The sequence below is a fragment of the Rhinopithecus bieti genome, unplaced genomic scaffold (assembly GCF_001698545.2).
Source record: "Rhinopithecus bieti isolate Rb0 unplaced genomic scaffold, ASM169854v2 scaffold_32092, whole genome shotgun sequence".
NCBI lineage: Eukaryota > Metazoa > Chordata > Mammalia > Primates > Cercopithecidae > Rhinopithecus > Rhinopithecus bieti.
Window position 1 is genome coordinate 332,085 of NW_016813944.1, and position 11,348 is coordinate 343,432.

General features: G+C 42.8%; 1 long non-coding RNA gene across 6 annotated transcripts in view; it reads left to right on the plus strand.

Moving 5' to 3' along the window:
• Positions 1–11,348, plus strand: part of LOC108513381 (uncharacterized) — a 288,015-nt gene that overhangs the window by 79,906 nt on the left and 196,761 nt on the right. The window lies entirely within an intron of this gene.

Sequence of the window (11,348 nt, forward strand, 5' to 3'; positions counted from 1 at the left end):
GACAAATAATCTAGTATAGGTAGAGAGTCTAGCTTTCAATGAGTGGAGGATTTCTTTTGACTGAGATGTGATGCAGGTTAGTTTATAGGTTGTGGAGTGGAAACTGGGTATAACAAGCTGGCTGAAAGGATTCACAATCAGTAGCCACCATATAGGAATTGAGGGTCGTTTTTTAAGGGGGGCAGGGTTTGGGGAGGAGGCTTGGCAGTGAAGACAAGCTTTAGGATTTGCCCATGGAACTGAGTTGGGAACTGTAGTCTGAAAAGTCAAGAAACTTTGTATTTTGGGTGTTGGATGGCTATTTCACATGGATGTTTATTTTACCTAAACTGACTTCAGAATTAGAGTGGAGAGGAATTTGGTGAGTCAGGTGATGAAACTCTCAGTAAGTGCATTCAGGTGGTGGTTTTGGTCACCTCTATAATAACTCAGCTTTACTCCCCCTAAGGAATTGATGGAAGCCAACCCTGACAGTGTAACAAAGCTCATCTGCTAGTAACAGTGCTTTATTTGACAACAGCAAAGCGATTGTGGGAAGGAATGGAGGAATGGAGGAATGTTGTATGTGATTTCAAAATTGGCTTATAAGATATGAACTCTGAATTTCTTGTGCCTTTCTAGGAAGAAAAAAAATATCAATACAGATAATTTCTACCTGTTGGCTGCTACACCGAAAACTCGCTTAACCTCAAAGATAATTCCTATTTGTTGGAGCCAAGAGAGTAGCATTTTTGAAGGACTGAGTTGTTAAAGATAAGATTGAGATCTTTGTTCCAAGGGGATCAAAAGAGATAAAAGTCTTTCACTTCATGAACTCTGTATTCACTTCCTGTGGCTGCTGTAATTAATTACCACAAACTTGTTGGCTGGAAATAACAAAAGTTTATCCTCTTACAGTTTTGGGCCAGAAGTTCAAAATCAAGGTGTCAGCAGGGTCCTGCTCCCTCTGAAGGCTCTAGGGGGGAGTCCTGCCTTACGTCTGCCAACTTTTGGTGGGTCTAGATGTTCTTTGACTTGTGGCTGATAGCTCTAAACTCTGCCTGCCTCTTCACAGGGACTTCCCTGTGCTTGTGTCTTATTCTTTTCTGTTTCATATAAGGACACTGGTCATTGGATTTAGGACCTACCTGGATAATCCAGTCATCTCAAGATCCTTAACTTAATTATGCCTGCAAAGACCCTACTTACAAGTAAGACATACAGGTTCTTGTTGGGCACATCTTTTGGGTAGGACCAACATTCAACTCACTACAAAGCCCAAAAGATTTAAAACTTTGTATCAGTGAACCTGATTACCTCTCCAAAGATATATATATATATATTTTACTTCAGAGTGCCTTGCCCTTTCCCATACAACAGTGTAGGGTACACATTGCTCAGTAACTAGGTTTTGGGTTGGCATAGAATTATGTAGAGTCCATGCTGAGAAAACAGGTGTTGTTTTAGATGACAGTAATTCAGCAATGTCTAGCTTCATTGATAACAGACTTAATCTACTGATTTGGGTTGACCCCTTGCATTTAGGGAGCCAAAGGGAAAAATCTTATAGGGCAAAGACATCTACATCTAAGGCCTGTGCTTCATGTATGGCCTAAACATATGCTGTAAATATGAGAAAAGTTTTAAGATCTTTGCTTTGCCTTGGAAACTATAGCTGGCAAGATCTAGCAAACTTACAGAATAGAGATTCCAACAGGGCCTACAGGACAGATCTGGAGCCCTGGCAATACTTTTCAGGGGGCACTAATATAGTTTGGTCAATGCAGCGGTCCCTGAATCATTCTGTATGCAGGCAGATCAAAGATTGACATGTGCAAATGAAGTGATTCCAACAACATTAACATGCTGATTGCAGCTAAGTGCACTGCTTGTTCAACAATTCTTCAGTAGACTAAAAAATATTTAATTGAAGTAATGAGAAACCAAAAACTTCCTATTTCATGATATTATAAAAATATGTTCCTCACGCCTTCAGCTAATAGTTCTCTATTTGTGATTCTCAACTATCTCCATCTCTAGTCATTAATTCTCATTTGTACTTCTGTCTCAAACTGAAAACTGCTTACAGGACATTTCTAATCAGAAGTTCTGCCATCAAGTCAGTATTTACGTGTTCAAAACTAAGGTAATATTATCTAAGAACCCCAGCAGGCCGGGCACGGTGGCTCAAGCCTGTAATCCCAGCACTTTGGGAGGCCAAGACGGGCGGATCACGAGGTCAGGAGATCGAGACCATCCTGGCTAACACGGTGAAACCCCGTCTCTACTAAAAAATACAAAAAACTAGCCGGGCGAGGTGGCGGGCGCCTGTAGTCCCAGCTACTCGGGAGGCTGAGGCAGGAGAATGGCGTAAACCCGGGAGGCGGAGCTTGCAGTGAGCTGAGATCCGGCCACTGCACTCCAGCCCGGGCGACAGAGCGAGACTCCGTCTCAAAAAAAAAAAAAGAACCCCAGCAATCTTTTCCCAAATCTTAGTTTCTGTTATTGATGACATCTGTTATTGATATTATGGTCCCTGAGACTTCCCAATTTGAGAGCAAGTTATAGCAGAAAAACAGTCTGGAATAACTGTTAGGATTTGGGAGTTTAGTTTAAATTTGCTGCTCATATTTTCATAATTTTGGTTAATTCACATAGCCTTTGGGATCTATTTTCTGATGTGCAAAATGAAGAGCCTGGGCTGGCAGCTAGATGACTTATACATTTATTTAACAAACTTGTTTTCTGCATCAATAATGTGTCAGTAGGTCATTCACAGAGCCAGGTATGGTAGTTCAGTGTTGATTGGGCCTGGTTCCGATCCTGACATGGTGGACCTGTTCTCTGTTAAAGCTCTCCTGCATCAATCTTTCACTGAACTCCACTGATTCTGCTTTGGCCCTTCCTTCTATCTCATGCTGCTGGCCCTTCAGTCAAGATGGGGGCACTGCAGAGCCCCCATCTAGTTCCAGCTCTCCACACCAAGCCGTGCTGCACAGGGCACTCTTGTCAGGTCTCTTTCCTCTTCAAGGATCTGATTCTTGCAGCCAGGTGCAGTGACTCACGTCTGTAATACCAGCACTAAGCTCAGGAGTTTGAGACCGGCCTGGGCAACATGTCTTCACCAAAAATACAAAATATTAGCCAGGCCTTGTGGTGCACACCTGTGGTCCTAGCTACTCGGGAGTTAGAGGTGCGAGGATAGCTTGAGCCCTGGAGGTGGAGGCTGCAGTGAGCCAAGATTGCACCACTGCACTCCAACCTGGGCGACAGAGTGAGACACCCCCAACAACCATCTTAATTGAAAACACACACACACACACACACACACACACACACACACAAACTGATGCTTCCTGTTGCCCCTTATAAGTGACGTCCCAGTTAAGACTGTTGTCAGGGGTCTTCTTTAAACTGTCCTTGTCTTCATGTCTTGCTCTATGAAACCCCTCCTTAGTTGTGTCACTCTCCTTATTCTTCCCCTCAAATCTACCTGTCTGCACTTACTAAGTCTCCATCCTGAGATACTTTCCCCCCACCTCACCTCCTGACTAACCCCAATCAATGAAAGCCACAAATTCCTGAGAAAAGTTTCCCCAGAACCCACAGGCCACCATCCTCACCCGGGGCCTGTACCATGTATTTTGCATGTTTTGGACATTTGGTTGCAGCTACTCGGGAGTTAGAGGTGCGAGCTCTTATTTCTTTCATGGCCTAGCCCAGGCCCAGAAACCTGAGAGTAGAGGTTAAGACTGAACCCCCTAAGTCGGGCTTCCTGAGTCCTTAACATGGCTTCATCTTTTCCTAGCTCTGTGACTGTGGCAATTTACTTATCCTCTCTGAACTTCCTTTTCCTTACTTGCACAATTGAGACAACAATATTGCCTACCTCAGTTACTTACTACTTCACTAATAGTTATTAATTATTTACTCCAGTTAATATGAGTAAAGTGTTTAAGACAGATCTTGCTATGTAGTAAGTGATTAAGAAGTGTTAGTTACTGCTGTTTCATTGGATTAGTGTAAGAATTAAACGACATAATTCATTTAAAAGCCCTCACTGTAAGGCTGGGCGCGGTGGCTCACGCCTATAACCCCAGCACTTTGGGAGGACAAGGCGGGTGGATCACAACGTCAGGAGATGGAGACCATCCTGGCTAACATGGTGAAACCCCGTCTCTACTAAAAATACAAAAAAAATAGCCAGGTGTGGTGGTGGGTGCCTGTAGTCTCAGCTACTCGGGAGACTGAGGCAGGAGAATGGCATGAACCCAGGAGGCAGAACTTGCAGTGAGCCGAGATTGCGCTGCTGCACTGCAGCCTGGGTGACACAGTGAGACTCTGTCTCAAAAAAAGAAAAAAAAAAAAAACCCCCCGACAACAACAACAAAAAAACCCTCGGTGTAGTACCTGGCCTGCAGTAAGAATTCAATATTTTTTTAACAGGTGATGAGGCTTGGTGGAAAAGAAAATGACCATAGTCATTGTATTAGTCCATTTTCATGCTACTGATAAAGACCATATCCCAGACTGGCAAGAAAAACAGGCTTAATTGGATTTACAGTTCCACATGGCTGGGGAGGCCTCAGAATCATGGCAGGAGGCAAAAGGCACTTCTTACATGGCTGTGGCAAGAGAAAAGGAGGAAAAAGCAAAAGCAGAAAGCCCAGATAAACCCATCAGATCCTGTGAGACTTATTCACTATCACAAGAATAGCACAGGAAAGACCGGCCCCCATGATTCAATTACCTCCCAATGGGTCCCTCCCACAACACATGGGAATTCTGGGAGATACAATTCAAGTTGTATCTCCCAAGATTTGGGTGGGGACACAGCCAAACCGTATCATTCCACCCCTGACCCCTCCAAATCTCATGTCCTCACATTTCAAAACCAATCATGCCTTCCCAGTAGTCCCTCAAAGTCTTAACTCATTTCAGCATTAACCCAAAAGTCCACAGTCCAAAGTGTCATCTGAGACAAGGCAAGTCCCTTCCACCTATGAGCCTATAAAATCAAAAGCAAGCTAGTTACTTCCTAGATACAATGGGGGTACAGGCATTGGGTAAATACAGCTGTTCCAAATGGGAGAAATTGGCCAGAACAAAGGGGTTACAGGGCCCATGCAAGTCTGAAATCCAGTGGGGCACTCATATTTTAAAGCTCCAAAACGATCTCCTTTGACTCCAGATCTCAAATTCAGGTCATTCCGGTGCAAAAGGTAGGTTCCCATGGTCTTGGGCAGCTCCACCCCTGTGGCTTTGCAGCGTACAGCCCCCTTCCTGACTGCTTTCATGGGCTGGTGTTGAGTATCTGTGGGCTTTTCCAGGTGCACGGTGCAAGCTGTTGGTGGTCTACCATTCTGGGGTCTGGAGGACGGTGGCTTTCTTCTCATAGCTACACTAGGCAGTGCCCCAGAAGGGACTCTCTGTGGGGCTCTGACCCCTCATTTCACTTCCACACTGCTGTAGCAGTTTCTCCATGAGGGCCTGCCCTTGCAGCAAACTTTTTCCTGGGCATCCAGGCATTTCCATACATCTTTTGAAATCATGGTGGAGGTTCCCAAATCTCAATTCTTGACTTCTGTGCACCCGAAAGCTCAACACCACGTGGAAGCTGTCAAGGTTTGGGGCTTTGACCCTCTGAAGCCACATCCCAAACTCTACATTGGCCCCTTTCAGCCATGGTTGGAGCAGCTGGGACACAGGGCACCACATCCCTCAGCTGCATATAGCATGGGGACCCCGGGCCCAGCCCACAAAAAACACTTTTTCCTCCTGGGCCTCCGGGCCTGTGATGGAAGAGGCTGCTGTGAAGGTCTCTGACATGGCCTAGAGACATTTTCCCCAGGGTCTTGGGGATTAACATTAGGGTTCTTGCTACTTATGCAGATTTCTACAGCCAACTTGAATTTCTCATCAAAATGGATTTTCTTTTCTCCTGCATCATCAGGCTGCACATTTTCTGAACTTTTATACTCTGTTTCCCTTTTAAAATGGAATGTTTTAACAGCACCCAAGTCACATTTTGAATGCTTTGCTGCTTAGAAATTTCTTCTGCCAGATACTCTAAATCATCTCTCTCAAGTTCAAAGTTCCACAAATCTCTAGGGCAAGGGCAAAATGCTGCCAGTCTCTGGTCTCTGCTAAAACATAACAAGAGTCACCTTTGCTCAAGTTCCCGACAAGATCTTCATCTCCATCTGAGACCACCTCAGCCTGGACCTTATTGTTCATATCACTATCAGCATTTTTGTCAGAGCCATTCAGCAAGTCTCTAGGAGGTTCCAAACTTTTCCACATTTTTCTGTCTTCTTCTGAGCCCTCCAAATTGTTCCAACCTCTGCTTGTTACCCAGTTCCAAAGTCACTTCCACATTTTTGGGTATCTTTTCAGCAATATCCCACTCTACTGGTACCAATTTACTGTATTAGTCCATTTTCATGCTGCTGATAAAGACCTACCCCAGACTGGGAAGAGAAAGAGGTATAATTGGACTTACAGTTCCACATGGCTGGGGAAACCTCAGAATCATGACTGGAGGCAAAAGGCACTTCTTACATTGCAGCAGCAAAAGGAAAGGAGGAAGAAGCAAAAGCAGAAACCTCTGATAAACCCATCAGATCTCATGAGACTTATTCACTATCACGAGAATAGCATGGGAAAGATCAGCCCCCATGATTCAATTACCTCGCAATGGGTCCCTCCCACAACATGTGGGAATTCTGGGAGATACAATTCAAGTTGAGATTTAGGTGGGGACACAACCAAACAATATCAGTCATAATTATTGTCAAATAATTAAAATCTATGAGTTAGCATTATAATGATCTCTATTTTTTTTTTAAGGTGAGGAAACTGAGGTTAAGAGAGGTTAAGTAACTTGGCAAGGTCACATACCTAGAAACTGAATGGAGCAGATTAAACACCCAGGAAGCCTGACTGCAGAATCTGTACCTTTTAAACCATTATTCCTACGCTTTTGGCCCCAGACTAGGCATTATGGGGGAAATGTTGATCTGCTAGTGAAAACAAACATGGAATTTGGGCTCACATAATCCAGGTTCCCATCCTGTCTTTACTACTCACTTGGGCAGGATATTTAATCCTTCAGCGGTTACATTTCCTTGTCTGTGAGATGGGGATAGTAATACCTCCCTTGTATGACTGTGGTGGGAATTAAAGAAGTAACATAAGTAAAGCTCCCAGCACAAGGCCTGGCCTTTAGTAGGAATTTAATACATTTTAGACTTCTTTCTCTGCTCTTTGAAAATTTGAGCTAAAAATGATATCTTTTAGTGCCTTTAATTAGTCTGTGATAGAGATTAAAATGCAATGTATGGCTAGAGACACAGCCTGCAAGACCAGGCATTCCATTGCCCTGACTTGGTGTTATAAATAACCAAACACGGCTGGTATTAAGGACATGTGAACACCTGGCACAACTTATTCACAACCACTGTCAGTGCAGTGTTTCTAATTAGTGGAGTTCTTCCTACAAGTTGTGGCACGTCTCGGTAGGGAAAGTCTTTTGCCAAGCAGGTGGGAGTGAGTAAAGAATTTGAGATTGCGAATAGTCTGAGTTGGGAATGCTCAGAAGTGTACATGAGGAGCGGAGAATGCTGGGCCTTTGCACAGGCATTTCGGTGAGCCTTTTGAAGGTCAGAGCCTACTGATGAGAATGCTGCCGGAATTTTCCAAGGATTGTTTTATTTTAGTCTTTGGACTGAGTGTTGGTGATGACACAATCTGTGGTTGAAAATAGCTTGAATAATTAGGTTAAAAGCAACTTAATGTCACAAGATGTTAATAAAGCCAGCTACTTGGAATTCATCTATAGGAATTCCCTTCCCATTCTTGATTCCCGAGTAGTCATAAGTTACATGATATGTTTCCACAGCCAGTAAGAGCAAACACTGGTCTCTTGCATATGTTGTAACCTTCAAGTAGGCAGAGNATAGCATGGGGACCCCGGGCCCAGCCCACAAAAAACACTTTTTCCTCCTGGGCCTCCGGGCCTGTGATGGAAGAGGCTGCTGTGAAGGTCTCTGACATGGCCTAGAGACATTTTCCCCAGGGTCTTGGGGATTAACATTAGGGTTCTTGCTACTTATGCAGATTTCTACAGCCAACTTGAATTTCTCATCAAAAATGGATTTTTCTTTTCTCCTGCATCATCAGGCTGCACATTTTCTGAACTTTTATACTCTGTTTCCCTTTTAAAATGGAATGTTTTTAACAGCACCCAAGTCACATTTTGAATGCTTTGCTGCTTAGAAATTTCTTCTGCCAGATACTCTAAATCATCTCTCTCAAGTTCAAAGTTCCACAAATCTCTAGGGCAAGGGCAAAATGCTGCCAGTCTCTGGTCTCTGCTAAAACATAACAAGAGTCACCTTTGCTCAAGTTCCCGACAAGATCTTCATCTCCATCTGAGACCACCTCAGCCTGGACCTTATTGTTCATATCACTATCAGCATTTTGTCAGAGCCATTCAGCAAGTCTCTAGGAGGTTCCAAACTTTTCCACATTTTCTGTCTTCTTCTGAGCCCTCCAAATTGTTCCAACCTCTGCTTGTTACCCAGTTCCAAAGTCACTTCCACATTTTGGGTATCTTTTCAGCAATATCCCACTCTACTGGTACCAATTTACTGTATTAGTCCATTTTCATGCTGCTGATAAAGACCTACCCCAGACTGGGAAGAGAAAGAGGTATAATTGGACTTACAGTTCCACATGGCTGGGGAAACCTCAGAATCATGACTGGAGGCAAAAGGCACTTCTTACATTGCAGCAGCAAAAGGAAAGGAGGAAGAAGCAAAAGCAGAAACCTCTGATAAACCCATCAGATCTCATGAGACTTATTCACTATCACGAGAATAGCATGGGAAAGATCAGCCCCATGATTCAATTACCTCGCAATGGGTCCCTCCCACAACATGTGGGAATTCTGGGAGATACAATTCAAGTTGAGATTTAGGTGGGGACACAACCAAACAATATCAGTCATAATTATTGTCAAATAATTAAAATCTATGAGTTAGCATTATAATGATCTCTATTTTTTTTTAAGGTGAGGAAACTGAGGTTAAGAGAGGTTAAGTAACTTGGCAAGGTCACATACCTAGAAACTGAATGGAGCAGATTAAACACCCAGGAAGCCTGACTGCAGAATCTGTACCTTTTAAACCATTATTCCTACGCTTTTGGCCCCAGACTAGGCATTATGGGGAAATGTTGATCTGCTAGTGAAAACAAACATGGAATTTGGGCTCACATAATCCAGGTTCCCATCCTGTCTTTACTACTCACTTGGGCAGGATATTTAATCCTTCAGCGGTTACATTTCCTTGTCTGTGAGATGGGGATAGTAATACCTCCCTTGTATGACTGTGGTGGGAATTAAAGAAGTAACATAAGTAAAGCTCCCAGCACAAGGCCTGGCCTTTAGTAGGAATTTAATACATTTTAGACTTCTTTCTCTGCTCTTTGAAAATTTGAGCTAAAATGATATCTTTTAGTGCCTTTAATTAGTCTGTGATAGAGATTAAAATGCAATGTATGGCTAGAGACACAGCCTGCAAGACCAGGCATTCCATTGCCCTGACTTGGTGTTATAAATAACCAAACACGGCTGGTATTAAGGACATGTGAACACCTGGCACAACTTATTCACAACCACTGTCAGTGCAGTGTTTCTAATTAGTGGAGTTCTTCCTACAAGTTGTGGCACGTCTCGGTAGGGAAAGTCTTTTGCCAAGCAGGTGGGAGTGAGTAAAGAATTTGAGATTGCGAATAGTCTGAGTTGGGAATGCTCAGAAGTGTACATGAGGAGCGGAGAATGCTGGGCCTTTGCACAGGCATTTCGGTGAGCCTTTTGAAGGTCAGAGCCTGCTGATGAGAATGCTGCCGGAATTTTCCAAGGATTGTTTTATTTTAGTCTTTGGACTGAGTGTTGGTGATGACACAATCTGTGGTTGAAAATAGCTTGAATAATTAGGTTAAAAGCAACTTAATGTCACAAGATGTTAATAAAGCCAGCTACTTGGAATTCATCTATAGGAATTCCCTTCCCATTCTTGATTCCCGAGTAGTCATAAGTTACATGATATGTTTCCACAGCCAGTAAGAGCAAACACTGGTCTCTTGCATATGTTGTAACCTTCAAGTAGGCAGAGGAGAGGTTACACTTTCCTTTTCTTCCTTTTAAAAATTTAATCAAGACGTGTTGCTTTACACAGAGTGGATGATCTCCCGTGACTTCACTGCTTGCTCTGAAGGACAACTGCTGGCCAGTGCTTTGATCAAAGATGATCGGCACCTTGGGTTTCCATGTGCTTTCCTGTTCTGTTTCCCTTCTGAACTCTCATTTCAAACATGTTTCGTAGTAGAAGTCTATCCTGTTTTATGGGGTTAGTTTAGGAATGCAATTATTTCCTACTTAATACTTTTCATCAATATATTAGAAATATTTCATATTCATGATGTAATAAAAGCAGTTGACCCTTAAGAATAAAACCCTCAAAAGAGCTACATGAGAAAAATATGGGTGATTTTCTCAGCTAGATTAGATTAAACAAGTAGGGCTCTGAAGCTGGACTTAGGTCAGATTCTGACTCTGCCACTTATTAGCTGTGTCATCTTGGGCAACCACTTATCCTGTGTAAGCCTCATAGGGTTGTCGTGAGAATTATATGAGACAATGTATGTAAAGCCATAACGCAGTGCCTGGCATGGAGTACCTCTCAATAAATGTCTGCTACTTATATTATTATAAACATGAATATTACAAAGATTTACAAGGTTGGACTCTCCAAGAAGAGAATAAGACAGCATTAGAAAAGACCCTTAACTTGAAACAGGCCAAGCATATTATTTTGGGGAAACTTGATAAACTGTAAAGAAATTGGTTGAATGGAGGAGCCTGGAACTCCTTTCATGCCCCTTGAGTGGCTAGAAGAACCACAAAAGGAAGAAGGAGTAGAAGTTAATTGATGCTATTGCTATCTCTGTAATTTCTAAACCTGATTGGAATTCAGTGAAAAGATAGTACTGTAAAATGAGAAAAATTCAGATTAGATTTGCTCAAGGGCCTCCTTCTCTAAAGTCTGAGGATTCCATTAAATCCATTCATCCAGACATTTGTTGATCACCTGCTGCATTTCAGGAACTGAGCATTTTGCCGAGGTTACAAAAATGAATAAAACCAAGTTTTGGCTCTTAAAGCATTTACAGACTAGCTGGGGAGCCAGATATGTAAACAATGGTCTTAAAAATAATAATAGAGGAACATAAAAAATACCAAGGAACTCAGAAAAAAGTGTGGCTTTTATTTGTCTGTTCCTGATTTATTCCTCTCTCTCTCTCTC